Raw genomic sequence first — 16792 nt, 5'->3', positions numbered from 1 at the left:
ATCTAACCATTCATCTCACTGCTTGCTCTAGTTCATTTCTTGTCTTTTGTGAGGAATCAAAGGAAACTTCATGTTAGGAGCAGCTTTGAAACATATTCCGTTGAGAAACAATGAATTATTCTGTGTCTGTATCATGATTTGTCTTTTTTATTCTGTAAATGATAAGGCTATTTACATGAAATCAAGATCAGTGTCTGTTAAGAGTTCACCTACTTTTGCAGCTTCTCTATTTGAAATCATGGTATCAAGCCACAGGCGGGTACATGGAGTTGTCCCTACCTGTGCTAACTGTTCATTTAGCTCAGTGGTTCTCAAACATTTGTACTGGTGACCCCTTTCACATAGCAATCCTCTGCGTGCAACCCCCCCCCACACACATCTTATGAATTAAAAACACTTCTTTGTATATTTAACACCATTATAAATGCTGGAGGCAAAGCAGGGTTTAGGGTGGAGGCTAACAGTTCGTGACCCCCCGTGTGATAACCTCATGACCCTCTGAGGGATCCCAACCCCCAATCTGAGAACCCCTGATTTAGCCCATAGTTTTCTATATGATTTTCACATATAGAGAAAGGACTCTTATGCCATGTAAGGCATCAGGGCAGCTGATAATGAATTGTTATGAAATGGAGGCTCTTTTCTTCTGTTTTTGGTTCTAAAATACATACAGAAATTTTTCATTGTAGTCCTATGTTTTCCTGTAGCGGTGCATGTTACATTTAGGTAGAATAGGAGAATATCTTCACTCTGTTCTGTTTTTTAAATTACATTGAGAAGTGAATCTAAATTGAAGCAGATGGCAGCCAGAATGAATAATTTAGAATGCAGGGCAGAGTTGTGGAAGGAACTTTAATGGACGAAAGCAAGTGGGTTTACGTCACAGAGACTCAGGCGAGAAGAGCCATAAAAAACCGTGAAGTATTGGAGAAAGAGAAAACGGTTACGGTATGTTCAAGGATTTTGTGCTTGGAAAATAGAACTCATTCATATAACTTACACATTATAGATTTGCCATAAGGAGAGAAGTAGGTACACATTTGTGGGTTTTAGTAGACAAATGGCCTAGTATGTACGAGATGATTCAGTTTTCAACAAACAGGCTATTACAGAACATCTAAATCAGTCCATTTGGGAGCAAAGCCTGGAGTGCCTTCTTTGCCACGCTCACTCAGCTGTTTGGTGCTAAACATGGTATTAAGAATTGGATACAGTAGCAAGGAAAATAGATTTATCTATTCAGAGAGCAAGAGGAAGAGAGTCGGGGGGGACGCTAAAACAAAACTAGAAAGTAATGACTATAAGACAAGAACCCCAGGGGGCTGGTTTTCTTGATTCAAGCTCCTCCATAGGGATCTGGAGGAAATCACTTGATACTATAAAAATAAAATTTCACAAAAAAGAATCATGTCACTTTAATTTCCAACCAAATGAACCTGTGCATCTGCTTGTTGGTGAGTCCCAAACACATATAACATTGAGGACTTATCTGGACACTTTAGTGAGGCGGCCGCTCCTTACCATCTCTGCTGCTGGTCCTTGGTGCACCACAGATTTGATTAGGTTTCTTTGAGGGAAGTGTGACTTTCCCCCCACTGCCTCAAATCCATGCAGTCAGACTGCTGTAACTTGGAAGGATGTTGTGTTTAAATTATTCACGGCATTTCTGTGCTATATGTGTATCTGCAGTTTAGCCTCAGTGTCATTCATTTTACCCTCTACCTTCCCCTGCAACACACATTGAGTGGACACTATTCATATACATTTGCCATTTTCAATGTGTCAAAAAAAATTGCTACATTTTCATTGTGTGAGATCCTGGCACCCAAACATATGCAGATGTGTTTGGCTTTACCTCTCTGCTGAGTGGTATCAAAGTTTCAGCCTTGGTAACGTTTGCACAGAAGATAGTATGCAGTTTGTCTTTCCTAATTCATATTCTGTCCCTGTAAATAAGCTTCCTAGAAGTGATTTTTGTTTGTGTTTCTGTTTTTCCTTTGTAGCATCATTTCCTCTCTGTAAAACATAAAATGAAAAAGTGTATATAATTTTTGAAAATCAATAAATAATTTAGAATCTCGGAGAACAAGATAGATTCAAAACTACTGTTAGACTTCTAGCTGGGGTTTGCAGCACAAACTATTCAAGACTATTAAATTAAGCTGGGAAAACTCCCAGGTGAAAAAACCTGCTTGAGGGAAGAGCTAATGACTCCCTATTATTTAGATAATAATCCTTAGTGCACTTCCAGTAGCAACAAGACTGAAATAGTTTGTACAGATGATTTCTCAGCAGACTAAAACCAACATTTTGGAGAAGTCTACAAAACCCTTGCAGGAGTTTCTGATTGAAGAGATTCATTTTCCTGGCATATGCACTTAGCTAAAGCTGTCAAAGTAGAAAATGGAAGAATGTATTTAATTAGTTTAGAAAGCAAGGCCCTGATCATGCAAAGATTTAAGCAAGGAAAAATTACTGGGGAGAAAAATGAATCATGGGTAATCTTTGGAAGGAATGAATGCAATTTTTTTCTCTTATCAGTGCGTGTTTGCAGGAGTAAGCAAATCTTTCCACATTACATGTCAGCTAAACATATTTTGAATATAGCTATAAAACAGTAATCATCTCTTGATTCTGTTTTAAGCCTGCAAAGCATCTCATCTGACTGCCTTTGGCTTCTGCTGTCGACACTGGCATTCTCTCTGCTGTAGCTCTCTTGTGAGCCTTAGCCCATATACAGATCTCACACTCTTCCCTTGGGCTCTTCCAGGTTAAGTTCCTTCCAGGCAGCATGACTTTAGCAAGCTGAAGATCTTTAGCAGTATTTTCTCCCTGCTGATGACACTGCTCATGTTCAGTGCTCACACTGGGATCCGCCTGCTCCATTGCAATTCTCTGCCAGGTGGGGGGGGAAAAAAAGTCACATGCAATCTGAGTAGCTCTTTCACCATCTCCATTTCTCCTTGATAGTGCATCTCCTTTTTGGACCTCAGACTAATGAGAGCTTCCTTCCCAAGTCTAGTTTCAGCTTTTTAAAAAAATTAAACAACAGTGAGTAGTAAGATAGTGTAATAGGGTGTATTGGCCCTTTGAAAGAGACCCAAACCCTGTATAGTTTGTTACAGGTAGATTTTACTGTTCTTTCTCTTCAGGGCTCTTTAGGCCTGGAAAATGGTGTTAGCAGTTTTCAAAGCAGGTTTCCACCCGAATCACCTTCACATGTCCTCTAGTTCCTCTTTCCTCCTCCTAACTTAACCCAGACCAGCAAGCTTTTCTCATAGAACACCATGGGATAGAACAGGGATCAGCAACCTTTGGCACACGGATCGCCAGGGTAAGCACCCTGGCAGGCAGGGCCAGTTTGTTTACCTGTCGTGTCCACAGGTTTGGCCGATCGTGGCTCCCACTGACAGCAGTTCACTGCTCCAGGCCAATGGGAGCTGTGGGAAGTGGCACGGGCCAAGGGATGTGCTGGCTGCCACTTCCCGCTGCCCCCATTGGCCCAGAACGGTGAACTGCAGCCAGTGGAAGACGCCTGTAGACACGGCAGCTAAACAAACAGGCCCGGCCCACTAGGGTGCTTACCCTGGCGATCCGCGTGCCAAAGGTTGCCGATCCCTGGTATAGGCTATCCTCCCACTTGGGTACCTTGATAGGAATTGTCTATTTAGAAGTGCTGATTGAAATATCAGTCTGAATACAATCAGCTGTTTTCTGTTTTACACTATGACATTCCTCTTCTTGGGATTAGAAGAGGTAATACTGGAAGATTTTCCCTCTCCAGGTTTTATGAAAATGCAGTCAAGGTGCACAAACAAGCCCAGAGCTTCCTTTTTTTTGCTGATGTTATAATAATAGTTACCTTCCTTGTTAGGAGCTTGGGGAATGGAGCTAAGTATTGTTCTCATTTTGCAGACAGGGAAACTGAGTCACAGAATGGCAGATGGACTTGCCTGAGATCACACAGCAGGTCAATGCTGAAGCTGGGAATAGAGCCCAGATCTCTCACCTCCCTTTCCAGAACCCATGTTACCTCACTGGGTGCTTATCGAAGTATCGGTCTTTTTAATAGCATCTCCTAGGTGGAAAGTAAACTCTCCTTTTGTTGCTATTTCTGTGCTTTGAGTAATGAGCAATAATGGTTTTGTTGGTCATTTAAATGCTTGAATGCAGAGCACTTAGACACACTTAGCAAGTTTAAAAGTCCCAGTATTTCTGAGCAGACTGGCAGGCTGAAAAGCATTCAGCCATACTCTTAGGGTTTGCTTTCATATTGGCATTTCAGAAGGGCCCATTAGGACAGGAACCTCTGAACAGTTATTTTGGGAAAAGTGTGTGTGTGTGAGAGAGAGAGAGGTGGGGGTTCTCCGCTTTTAAAAATAACTGAAGGGTTTTTCCCCCGGACTTCCCAGAAACATTCACCTCTGTGCTAAGACCACAGGTGGGAAGTTTTAGCCTCAAAGAGAATTTTTCAGAATGTTCTGAATTAGTAAACACCAAGGGCAGGAGAAGAAGAGGGATTATAGTGGAAATCCCAGGTCAGTTTTTACTATAAGTGGTCACTAGCAGGGGCAGATTCAAACAGGCTGATGGGGGCCTTCTGCAGTACAACCAAAGAAGAGGTTCTCTGACCTGCTGTTTTTCTGCTACTACCTTCTATGACCCATTTTCTGAACTGATGGGCACCTGCAGCTCCCATTAGCTTTGCTCAGTGTTGTGGGTGCTCAGTGCTTATGAAAATCAGGCCTCTAGGGACTGGAAGTCAGTTCTCCTGGGTTTTAATCCAATCTCTGCCACTAACTCACTGTATGACTGGGCAAATTTTCAAAAGTGTGCACTAACTTTAGGCACCCAATTTGAGGCCTTGTGGGCCTGATTTTTAAGAAGCTCTGAGTTCCCACAGCTGCTCAAGGCAGGGTCCAGGGAGGCTGCACAGGAGCATGTGGGCAAGTTTTACTCCCACTTATGTTCCCTGCTCACCCATACAGCCATTAGTGTTGGTAAGCTCTTTGCGATCCTAAATGGAAGATACTATAGAAGTGCAAATGCTTATTGCTAATCAGACATTACGGTGGAATGCTGACCTCTCTGCCCCATATCGTATTTACTGAATATTTCCAACAACCAGTGCAAGAACGACAGGCATCAAGTTGCTAATCTCACAGAAACATTCTAAAAAAATCAGTTTTCCACACTGCAAGACCTGTGCTTCAGCTGTAATCAATTATCTGCAGCCTGGTATGGAATGCCATGCAGAACATCTCCCCACTGCTTGATTTGTAACAGGTGGTATGTACAGAAATACTGGTTATAATTAGTCCTATAACATTTATATTCATGGCACATGACTCTCACCTTACCTACTGCCAGTGCCCTGTTTGCTTAACTACTATGGCATTGCATGTTTCATTTCTGTATCCAAGCTATTCAGTTAGAGAAGGAGAGAGAGAAAAGCTGAAAGAATAATTGGTGGATAATATTAAGTGCTTGGATTAGCACATTTGTGCAGCGTTTCTCAGAACATTGACATTTGCTGCAAGCCGAGTGAGAATTCTGTGTGTGCTGAGGCAGCCCTATTTAGGTGTCCTCTTGTTCAGTGGGTGTTTAGGTGCTTTCTGTTCCTTCTTGCATTCAAAATGTCGTCTGCCTCCGAACGCATTCAATAATTTTTTAAAAAGAAAAGGAAAATTGAACAGGACAGTCAGTATTGCACTCAACCCTCTCCTGAATTTAACCAGGATTTATTTTTAGAACAAAAGCATCAAATAGTCAGTAAGCAAAATACTATATGTATTCAGCTGCCTTTTCCTCTGGAAGATTACTAAAGTCTAAATCAGAAAGCTAAATCAAAATCTTTATTGTTAATGTTTTTAGCAGCCCCTGCCCCATATAATTTAAATTATGCAATGAGGAAGTGCACTTCATATATTTTTCCCTCCCTCATGTGATAATAATGTTCCAGTATTTAGGCAGGGCTTTTTTATCCCAATGCACTTTAAGGCCTGGTCTACACTACGCTGTTAAACCGATTTTAACAGCGTTAAATCGATTTAACGCTGCACTTGTCCACACTACACTGCTCTTTATATTGATTTAAAGGGCTCTTAAAATCGATTTTTGTACTCCTACAAAACGAGATGAGTAACGCTAAAATCGATATTACTATATCGGATTAGAGTTAGTGTGGACGCAAATTGACGTTATTGGCCTCATTATTTTACAGTAGCTACCCACAGTGCACCGCTCCAGAAATTGACGCTAGCCTCGGACCACGGACGCACACCACCGAATTAATGTGCCTAGTGTGGACGCGCACAATCGACTTTATAATATCTGTTTTATAAAATCGGTTTAAGCTAATTTGAATTTATCCTGTAGTGTAGACGTGGCCTAAGGATGATGGCCCTGGTCCTGCAGTGAGCTCCCATGTAGGCACAGGAATCCACTCACATAGAGCTTATTGCAGGATTGGGGCCTACATCAAAAGATCATTTCATCCATCACTGAAATGCAGCCATCTCGGGGGTGAAATGCAGTAACGTTACTCTACAGTTTTAGGACTGAAGTGAAGTATGCCTTATCCCATTGAACTTGCTGGTGGAATGTAGGTAGGCAGAATGTAATTACTCAAGTTGGCACTTGCCATGGGGCTTCTGGTTAATAACCTTCTTACAATGGGAAATGCAGGTTCTTTGAGTGCGTTGTCTGTGTGGAGCCCACTGGAGATGCACATATGCCTCGAGTGCAAGGCCAGGGTTTTTTTTTTACTAGCAATGCCTAGCAGGGCAACATATATGTCCTGAGCCTCTTCTGTTACCTGCACAATTTAGGACTCTCACCTCCTACCTTCTCTTTTGATACTCAGGAAGTAAGACACCCAGCTTTACCCCTTCGAGGGCTCAGGGCTAACACCCCTTCCTGGTGGACGCAGGGCTCTACGGGTCTGTGGGACCTTTTCCCAGTGAAAGAGCCTTACACAGGAATATCCTTAACTTCTATTTATTAAGAGTTATCAAAACAGAATACACACACTAAGCATACAATGCTCACCACTCCCAAGTGCGCAGGCAATCTTCCTCCTACTGACCAGGCGAGCTTCAGTTGCTGCGTGGCATCGTCATGCAGAGTATTCTGGCAGCTTTGATCGTGAGTTGTGCGGGGTCCTGGAAGTGAGTTTTCTCTCATTTCTTCTTGGATCCCAATTTTTATAATGAAACTTGAGTCCTGTCTATTTGTAAGTTAACCAATCATGGTTACTAAACTATTATGAAACAATTCTTTAATCAGTTGTAACACTGCAAAACAATTCTTTAACCAGTCAGACCCCCACCACTTTAGTTGTTTCAAATCTTGCAAAATTAGTTATGCAACAGAAAGAAACAATAGCGATAAACAATAGAGAAGTAGGGACCATAAAGGCAAAACAATAGAGAAGTATAGATTTCACAGTCACAACTGTTGGTAAGTGGTTTCTTTCCACAGTGTTATCAAACAGTTTTCTTTAAATGTCTTAAGATCTGTTTCTTTATCTGGTGATGGTGAGTACTATTAGGACAGGAGTGCCTTCTTAACAGGCCAATATTACATTGTTTTGGTGCAATTTAGATGGAACCTGAAGATGTGACTCTCTGCAACTTATCTCAAGGCTGCTGTTTTTACTGCAGAAAAAGGCCCCGACCTTACACTTCATGCTCCTGTATGAGCTCCCCTATGAGGGCATAAAAGGCAGGGCAGCTGCAGCCCTTCCTCAGTTCCCTCTTATTGTCCATGGCAGCAAGACAGAACCGGGGGAATCTCCAACCACTAGTTCATGGATCGGCAACCTTTCAGAAGTGCTGTGCTGAGTCTTCATTTATTCACTCTAATTTAAGGTTTTGCGTGCCAGTAATACGTTTTAACATTTTTAGAAGGTCTCTTTCTATAAGTCTATAATATATAACTAAACTATTGTTGTATGTAAAATAAATAAGGTTTTTAAAATGTTTCAGAAGCTTAATTTAAAATTAAATTAAAATGCAGAGCCCCCTGGACCGGTGGCCAGGACTGGTTGCCTATCCCTGCACTAGTTCTTAGCTCAGGATAATCTTCTGCAAAATCTTCTGCAAGTCATCAGAACCATTCATTTCTGATCTCTTGCTTCAGTTGCCAGGAACCAATCACCAGGTGTCTGGACCAAACTTCACTGTCCAGACTCTCTAGACAGGACTCTTCTAATTGTGGCCTCAAAACCTGCGGGGTTCAATCCCTTGTCATGCTGTTATGGATTAAGCCCTCTGAAAGATGGGCACAGTAAGTGTCTCTGCTATCTGAGGGAATCGCATATTCCAAGCAGATGCTTAGTCTGTTTATCCTTCTCCATAAGGACTCACTAATCATGAGAAATAAGGCTCAAACGTCACCTTTTGGGACAGATCATGACAGTCTCCTGAAAAAAAAACTGGTGGTTCAACTTTTTTTTCTTTATGCAGTTGACAGCACTTTGTGTGTGGTCAGTTTCACTGATCCCCTAGCACAGTCAGTTAGTGTCCCCTGTTGTTCCTGTGAGTCTTTCACACAACAACAGGTGAGAATTAAAGATTTTTAAAAATGGGAATATGTGATTAATGCAAAAACCAAAAACTTGGCTGGAGGGCAGGGATACCACTTTTCACTCATTATTAAAATGAGCTGGATTTTAAGTTGGTGGGATTTTGGTGACCACGGGTAATCAGGACTGAAGAATCGGTGCCCCCTAACTCCATTACTGACCGAAAGGGAAGAATGTCAGTTATTGACTCACCAACTTCACTTAATGCAGCACCAATAGTGCAGGTGTTTGTTGGAGGTCCCCACCCAACAACTACCTCACCCAGTTCTGCTTAGATGGTTTGATCCAGCAGAATTATAGAACGAATGGAATTGCTGCAAGCTGAGCTTGTGGGGTGGAAAAATGTTACACTCTTCACAAAAGAAACTCCTGTTCCTTTTTATCTCCCCAGCTGTCATAAACAGATAGCTAAGGGTTAATGTCTCTTTCACCTGAAGCACCTGACCAGAGGACCAATCAGGAAACCGGATTTTTTCAACTTTGGGTGGAGGGAATTGTGTGTCTGAGTCTTTGTTTTCTGTCTGCCTGCTTTCTCTGAGCTTTGGAGAAGTAGTTTCTGTTTTCTAATCTTCTGTTCTAAGTGTAAGGACAAAGAGATCGGATAGTAAGTTATATGGTTTCTTTTCTTTGGTATTTGCATGAATATAAGTGCTGGAGTGCTTTGATTTGTATTCTTTTGAATAAGGCTGTTTATTCAATATTCTTTTAAGCAATTGACCCTGTATTTTGTCACCTAAATACAGAGAGACCATTTGTATGTATTTTTCCTTTCTTTTTTTATATAAAGCTTTCTTTTAAGACCTGTTGGAGTTTTCTTTTCTGGGAAATTTCAGGGAAATTGAGTCTGTACTCACCAGGGAATTGGTGGGAGGAAGAAATCAGGGGGAGATCTGTGTGTGTTGGATTTGCTAGCCTGATTTTGCATTTCCTCTGGGTGAAGAGGAAAGTGCTTTTGTTTCCAGGACTGGGAACGGAGAGGGGGAGTCACTCTGTTTGGATTCACAGAGCTTGTGTCTGTGTATCTCTCCAGGAGCACCTGGAGGGGGGAAGGGAAAAAGGATTATTTCCCTTTGTTGTGAGACTCAAGGGATTTGGGTCTTGGGGTCCCCAGGGAAGGTTTTTCAGGGGGACCAGAGTGCCCCAAAACACTCTAATTTTTTGGGTGGTGGCAGCAAGTACCAGGTCCAAGCTGGTAACTAAGCTTGGAGGTTTTCATGCTAACCCCCATATTTTGGACGCTAAGGTCCAAATCTGGGACTAAGGTTATGATACCAGCCCATCCAGTCTGTGTATGTAACTGTATCTCTCTATCTATATCTATATATGAATTGAGTTTATTCAGTTTATTTTAACAATAAAAACACATTCCTCTCTGAGTCTTTAAGACTGTATAAAGGCCCCTTTGCTGGATGCTTGTTAAACCTCCAAAGATGTTTAGGGACTTAGTTATATAGATTATCACTGTGTTAGAATCATAAAACAATACCAGGATGGTCAGGACTTGAATACTCACTTCAAATAGATTGCAGTGTTGTAAGTTTCATTTATTCATGCCACACTTTTGCAGGGAGGTATTTGCAGTTTGTATTCTGTTGAGCCTTCCACTGTATCTTTTTGTAGAGTCATAGATTCTAAGGCCAGAAGGGACCACCGTGATCATCCGTCATTTCTTTCTGTATAGACTGTAGTGCAGGTCATAGAATTTCAAAACAAATAATTCCTAGAGCAGATCTCTGAGAAAAACATCCAATCTTGATTTTAAAATTGTCAGTGCTGGAGAATCCACCATGAACCTTGGTAAATTGTTCCAACAGTTAATTACTCTAAACGTTAAAAATGTATGCCTTATTTTCACTGTGAATTTATCTAGCTTCAGCTTCCAGCCATTGGGTTGTATTATACATTTCTCTGCTAGATTCAATTATTATTGAAATATTAAATATTTGTTCCCCATGTAGGTCTCCTATAGACTGTAATCAAATCATCCCCTAGCACTCTCTTTGTTAAGCTAAATAGATTGATCTCCTTGAGTCTATCATCATAAGGCAGGTTTTCTAATCCTTTAATCAATCTTGTGACTCTTCTCTCCAATTTGTCAACATCCTTTGGGCATCAGAATTGGACACAGTGTTCCAGCAGTCACACAGTGCCAAATATAGAGGTAAAATAATCTCTTTACTCCTGTTCAACATTTCCCTATTTATGCATCCCAGGATCTCATTAGCTCTTTTTGGCCCCTGCATCACAGTGGGAGCTCATATTCAGCTGATTATCTACCCCTACATCCAAGTCTTTTTCCGAGTCACTGTTTCCCAGGATAGAGCCCACCATCCTGTAAGTGTGGCCTACATAATTTTTCCCAGATGTACACCTTTACATTTAGCCATATTAGAACACACTTTGTTTAAAGCACATTGCAATCTGGAATGTTTTCAGTTAGATATCCTGTATGTGTACCGCACTTACCCATATCCCTGTTACACAAAACAGGATTGTCATCAGGACCCGAGTGCAAACTTCAGTGATATCTGCAGAGCTACCATAGAAACCTCCCAATCATCAAAAGTGTTTGATACCCTTGAAATCTCCAGATAACCTGTGTTGTATTGTCATGGTCAAAGTTAGTGCTAAACCTTCCCTGAAAATTCCCAGAAATGTAGGAAATGTGGTAATAGATTTCCTCATACTGTAGCACCTTTCCATTTGGTACAAATTACTGTATGACTGTCTCAACAGCGTATCTTAAAGGTGGGACATTCATTATAGGAATAATGAATCACACTTGATGAAAAAATAATTTTCCTACTTTCAATGCCACATTACCCAGAGCACCAATTTGAAAAAATATTACTGCACTTTCCTGTTCTAAAAAACCAAACCAACGAGGAGTCCTTGTGGCACTCATTTTCCCCATAACAGACAGCAGATATTATGTAAGCGGGAAGCACAGATATATTTTCAGTAATAGGATAATGACATTAGCTACTATGCATCCTGGGCAGGTCTCCATGAACTTGCTGCCTCTTCTTATTTTACTGTTGTTCACAATCATCTCACTATTTCTTAGATACCAAGGTGAACAGCATCTTTTCAATTCCTAAAATATAGAAGCTGGATGCAGGAATATTCTTGAGGTTAGAACATAGATTCCTTGAACAAGAGCAGGGAATGCTACAAACACATTCTGCTCAGCCAGTGCAAGGAGACGCCTAATATTGCTCATGCACAGCCTATCTTAGGTGCCACTTTGATGTTGACAGTTGAGTGGATCAATATTTTTCATTTGATTTTTTAAAATATTTATTTATTTATTTATATTACAAAAATGGCTTTTCCGTCAAAACAGACATTTTCTGTTTCGGAATATCTGTTTTTGACAAAATTTGTAGATTTTTGTTTTTACAACAACAACAAAAAAATATTCTAATTTTTTGGCAACTGAAAAATTTGGACCAGACAGGTGACACTTTTCAGTTAAACCAAAATTTGTGTCTGACTAGCGGAAAGTTTTCAGTTTTTGGTTGCTGAAAACTAAACAATTTTCAGTGTTTGTTTTTATGATGAATACCTGAAACATTTTATAGAAAAAATTCAACAGCAATGAAAAATGTTTTGTTTTCATCAACATTTTTTTTTTGGAGGGATGGAAAATGCCCTAACCAGCTCTAGTTCTCAGCCAGATAGTAGGTTACCACACAGTTGGGGCTGGGAGGGGTACATGAGAGGAGAAATCTCAGGCTCCTTCCCCGTTTCTCTAAACCATTTCACTAAGCTTTGGCAACAGGAATACTTTGTGCCTGCCCCCTCGTTCTCCCTGTCACAGGAGTAGGATAGCCTTTTCTGGGAGTTAGACTTCGCCTACCAGTGCCTAATTAGTTGCTTCCCAGGTGGTTGGTTTGAGATGAGGGATCAGGTGATAGCTTCTTGGTCACCTTGTCCTTGGATAAAAGGCCAACCAGCAAGTCTTATGTGAGAGAGGTCCTCTGTCTCTTTCTATCTCTCTAAGGGGGCAGGGAGAGGACTAGGTATATGCACATGGTTATTGAAAGGGGCCACCACTTGACCCCAGAGTTCAGAGGTCTTCCTACAATGCAGGAGTCTGTGAGACTTTTTGTCCTGTGTTGATGTTTCACAAATGCCAGCAGTTGGTCAGTGTCTTGAGTTATCACCCAGCAAGGAGGGTTGCCTACTCTAATCTTAATTATCTGAGGCATTGAAGCTAATCCTCGTAGCAAACCTTTAATGAAAGGTGCTTTTTGAACTAATAATTAACATAATGATCGTTCCAGCTGCAAGTGCAAAATCAAATGGAATCGATACAGCCATGGCTTAGCATGTCAGAAAAGGGCAAAACCTATTCTAGCTGTAGGTTGAACTATGCTGATCTGGTGCTTAGAACAAAAGCCATTAATTGTCTTATGTGACTCCATATAATGATGTTTAGTAATTGGCTTTCATTTTAGTACAGCTTTAAAAGGCTAAACCTCATAAACCTATGTAAAGCCTCAGTCTAAGGTATAGTAAAGGTAATAGGCACATTAGATTTAACAAACACCATGTAGCCTATCTATATTTTTCCAAAATTTGTTGCAGTACTTAGTATCATTTCATCTAATTAACCCACTGTGCAATGAAATAAACTGAGATAGCATTCCAGTTATAGCATGAGTGGGATTGCTTTGTGAGGGAATATTTAGCAAGTTGCAAATTGATCTGGCTCATGATGTGTGCTGTAGCTTTCCCTCCAGAGAGCTGGGTTTTCTCTTGCTGTACATACTGTGGTGCTTTCTCTTACAAGAGGAAGGCGCATGATGCACATCTAAAACGAAATAGAGTGTGCGGATAAATGATAATCATAAACCACAGTACCAGCATAGTGCATCAAGGCTTCTCATTTTCGAGCAGTGTGATATCAGAACTTATCCTACTTTGCTCCGACTGATGTGTGCATGATTATAGAAGGGGACCACAACTTGACCCAACAGTTAAGATGTCTTTCTGCAATACATGTTCTGATCATGCACGCAAACAGTTTCAGTCTGAGGAGTTTTGTAGTGCTGCATAGTGAAGAAAGGAAATCCCCAGTCACAACCACACTGGAACACTTCCTCATGCAGTATTGCACTAAAGTACAACTAAGACAACAGAGAAGTCCTGAATGTCTTAAAATGGTATAGATCTGAAATGCTGACAGGGTCTTATATGAGTTTGCAAACAAAAAAAATTAATTATAAAGAAGTTAAGGTTGAAAGTGTGCCCCAGTAGAGTCCAGCTAACAAGCAGAAACAATATTATACTTTGCACAAATTCTCCAGTTGAAAATCCCCCCCAACCATTAGACTGGCTGGAGAGGAATGTCACAGCCATATCACCCTTCATCACTCATTCTCATTCCATCCATCTTACACCACCTGCTCTTTACTACTGTTGTTGTTATTTGTGTTACTGGCAGTCCCACCTGAGATCAGAGCATTGTGCTATACCAAGGTAGGCAAACTTTTTGGCCCGAGGGCCACATTGGGGTTGCAAAACTGTATAGAGGGCCAGGTAGGGAAGGCTGTGCCTCCTCAAACAGCCTGGCCTCCACCCCCTATATGCCCCCTCCCACTTCCCACCCTGACTGCCCCCCTCAGAACCTCCAATCCATCCAACCCCCCCTGCTACTTGTCCCCTTACTGCCCCCTCCCGGGACCCCCCCCGACTGCCCCCCAGGACCCTACCCCCATCCACCCCACCCCTGCTTCCAATCCCCTGATTGCCCTGACCCCTGTCCACATCTCCACCCTCTGACAGGCCCCTTGGGACTGCCACGCTTATCCAACCCCTCTGTTCCCCGTCCCCTGACTGCCCCCCCTGAACCTGTGCCCAATCCAACCACCCGCTGCTCCCTGCCCCTTATCCAACCCTCCTGCTCCCTGTCCCCTTACTGGCCTCTGGGACCCTCTGCCTCTTATCCAACCCCCCGGTTCCCTTTATCATGCCGCTCAGAGCAGCATGTCTGGCAGCTGCGCCACACGCCAGAGCTAAACACATTGCCACTCTGCTCAGCAGGAGTGCTCAACCCCGCCACACAGAGCGCTGCTCGCGCAGTGGCATGGCTGAGGGGGGACAGTGGGAGAGGGGCCGGGGGCCTAGCCTTCCCAGCCAGGAGCTCAAGGGCCAGGCATGATGGTCCCGCGGGCCAGATGTGGCCAGCAGGCTGTAGTTTGCCCGCCTCTGTGCTAAACACATACAAAAACAGAGTAAGAGATAGTCCCTGCCCTAAGGAACTTACTATTGAAAGAGACAAGACAGACAAAAGGAGGGGGAAGATACAAAGGCACAGAAAGATGAAGTGACTTGCCCAAGGTCACATAGTAGGTCAGTGGCAGAGTTGGGAATGAAACCCAGGTTCAAAGTGCCACCCACCAGCTGTTATCCCCATCTAGGGTGATCAGATGTCCAGATTTTATAGGGACAGTCCCAATATTCAGTGCTTTGTCTTATATAGGTGCCTATTACCCCTCCACCCTCTGCCCTGATTTTTCACACTTGCTGTCTGGTCACCCTATTCCCATCTGCTCATTAATCCCCAGAAAATAACTTATCTTGGGTTTATTCTTGAAGATGAGAAAACCTCAAAGTATGAGACATATGGATTTTTTAATGGCGGTGCCGTTTCAGTTGGATTGTACAGGGTTTATTGATGCCAGTATATTAGTCAGTCTGAATGCTCCGATTGACCCACCCTTCCATTCAGTTTACAATTAGCAGTAGCTATGCAATGAACTCATGTCACCATGGTATTGTGAAGACCAGTGGTAATGTCCCTACTTTTTTGCCTCATGGTGCCCATGCTACAGCAGATCTGCATCACAATAGCTGCTTTCATGCAGTGTGAACTGATCTCTCTCTCTCCATATCTGTATACTCAAAATCCATAGACCACGGAACTCAAGATTCCTTTAAATACCCATTACCATAAATAAAGATTCATTAAGGGATTAAAAAATATTTAACTATTTTTAAAATGTTTTAGAAATACACGGAAGTATAGAAACATTAACATGTTTGTAATTGCCAAGAGCCACATACTCTACATGAGTTTTGATAGCCTGGGTTGGCCTTATGCATATTTGACACCAGAGAATAATTTGCTGGCTTCGTCACCTCCCCCGAAATGTTGAAAGGGAAAAAATATCAGTGGAGCAGTGAAAGGTATCTGCTTCAAACCAGGATGTTTTCTTACTCAATTAGTCAGCATTAGTACAGGTCCAGTGTTTTGATAATGTAAGACTCTGTGTAGGTTGCCAGATATTATTCATGTGAAGCTAAAGGCTGCTTTTATGCCACATTTTGCCTCATCATTTTTCTCAGCAGGGCCCTGATCCACAACCACTGACGTCCGCAGGAGTCTTTTCCATTAACTCCCGTGGCCATTGGAACAGGCCTCAGATATCTGAATCTGACTCTGATTCAGGCCTTTTGCACTAGCATGATGGTAGGTGGCTGAACTAATGGGCATCCAGATTTTCCTGTGCACTGCACAGAGATGCTAATTTTTTCTGGTAGAAGCAAACATGATCATTTTCAAGGCACTGACATTTTCAAGTTTTGATTATTAATTTACACCAAGAGACCTTAGAGCAGGAAGCTACTTAAAATTTGCAAGAATTTGGTTACATTTGAAACACACACTAGCTCTGTTCAACTTTTAGGTGGGTTTTTTTTTTCTTCTTTGGTTATTTATTTAGAATATTTGGAGAAGTAAAACCTCGTAATAGCTTCCCAGGGAAAACCCCTATAATGGGACTAGGGTTTTTCGTGGTGCACACCCTAATGCATGGTTAACCTCATCTTCCTCCTTTATTTATATTTGAGGGGAAGAGGGGGCATGATACTCACACACACCTTCCAATCTGACCTGAGCACACTTGTCCCAAATGAGTTATGGCCCTTCTAAAGATGGTTAGGGGGAGGAGGGGAGGACAGTTTGAAAGGGTAGACATGAAATAGCTCACTTAAAACTCAAGAACTGGTGCTTTCCTCACTCTGAAGCAGGAATTCTGAACATTGGTTTGTCTGAATGGGGCCCTTGAACTTTCACCTACTCCTTCATTCACCATTGTTGCACTCCGACCCTGTCTGTGAGCCCTATGTTGCGGTAATAACTTTAAATCTAAGGGTTATGACTTACTTTTGAGGCTGCAGTTATGGAGGGTCCAA

General features: G+C 42.0%; 1 protein-coding gene and 1 long non-coding RNA gene across 8 annotated transcripts in view; one reads left to right on the top strand and one right to left on the bottom strand.

The window, feature by feature from the left end:
• ST7 (suppression of tumorigenicity 7) overlaps window positions 1-16792 on the top strand; it is a 235557-nt gene that overhangs the window by 95364 nt on the left and 123401 nt on the right. The window lies entirely within an intron of this gene.
• On the bottom strand, window positions 835-10630 carry LOC127042912 (uncharacterized). 2 transcript variants are annotated; one of them, XR_007772098.1, is made up of 3 exons: window positions 10101-10630; window positions 7051-7228; window positions 835-3028 (listed from the first exon to the last, which is right to left on the bottom strand). It is a non-coding gene; the product is annotated as an uncharacterized LOC127042912 (long non-coding RNA). The 2 variants fall into 2 exon arrangements; XR_007772099.1 differs by having other exon boundaries at window positions 835-2016.

Source organism: Gopherus flavomarginatus, chromosome 1, assembly GCF_025201925.1.
Source record: "Gopherus flavomarginatus isolate rGopFla2 chromosome 1, rGopFla2.mat.asm, whole genome shotgun sequence".
Classification (NCBI taxonomy): domain Eukaryota; kingdom Metazoa; phylum Chordata; order Testudines; family Testudinidae; genus Gopherus; species Gopherus flavomarginatus.
This window is presented reverse-complemented; position numbering and strand designations above follow the sequence as displayed.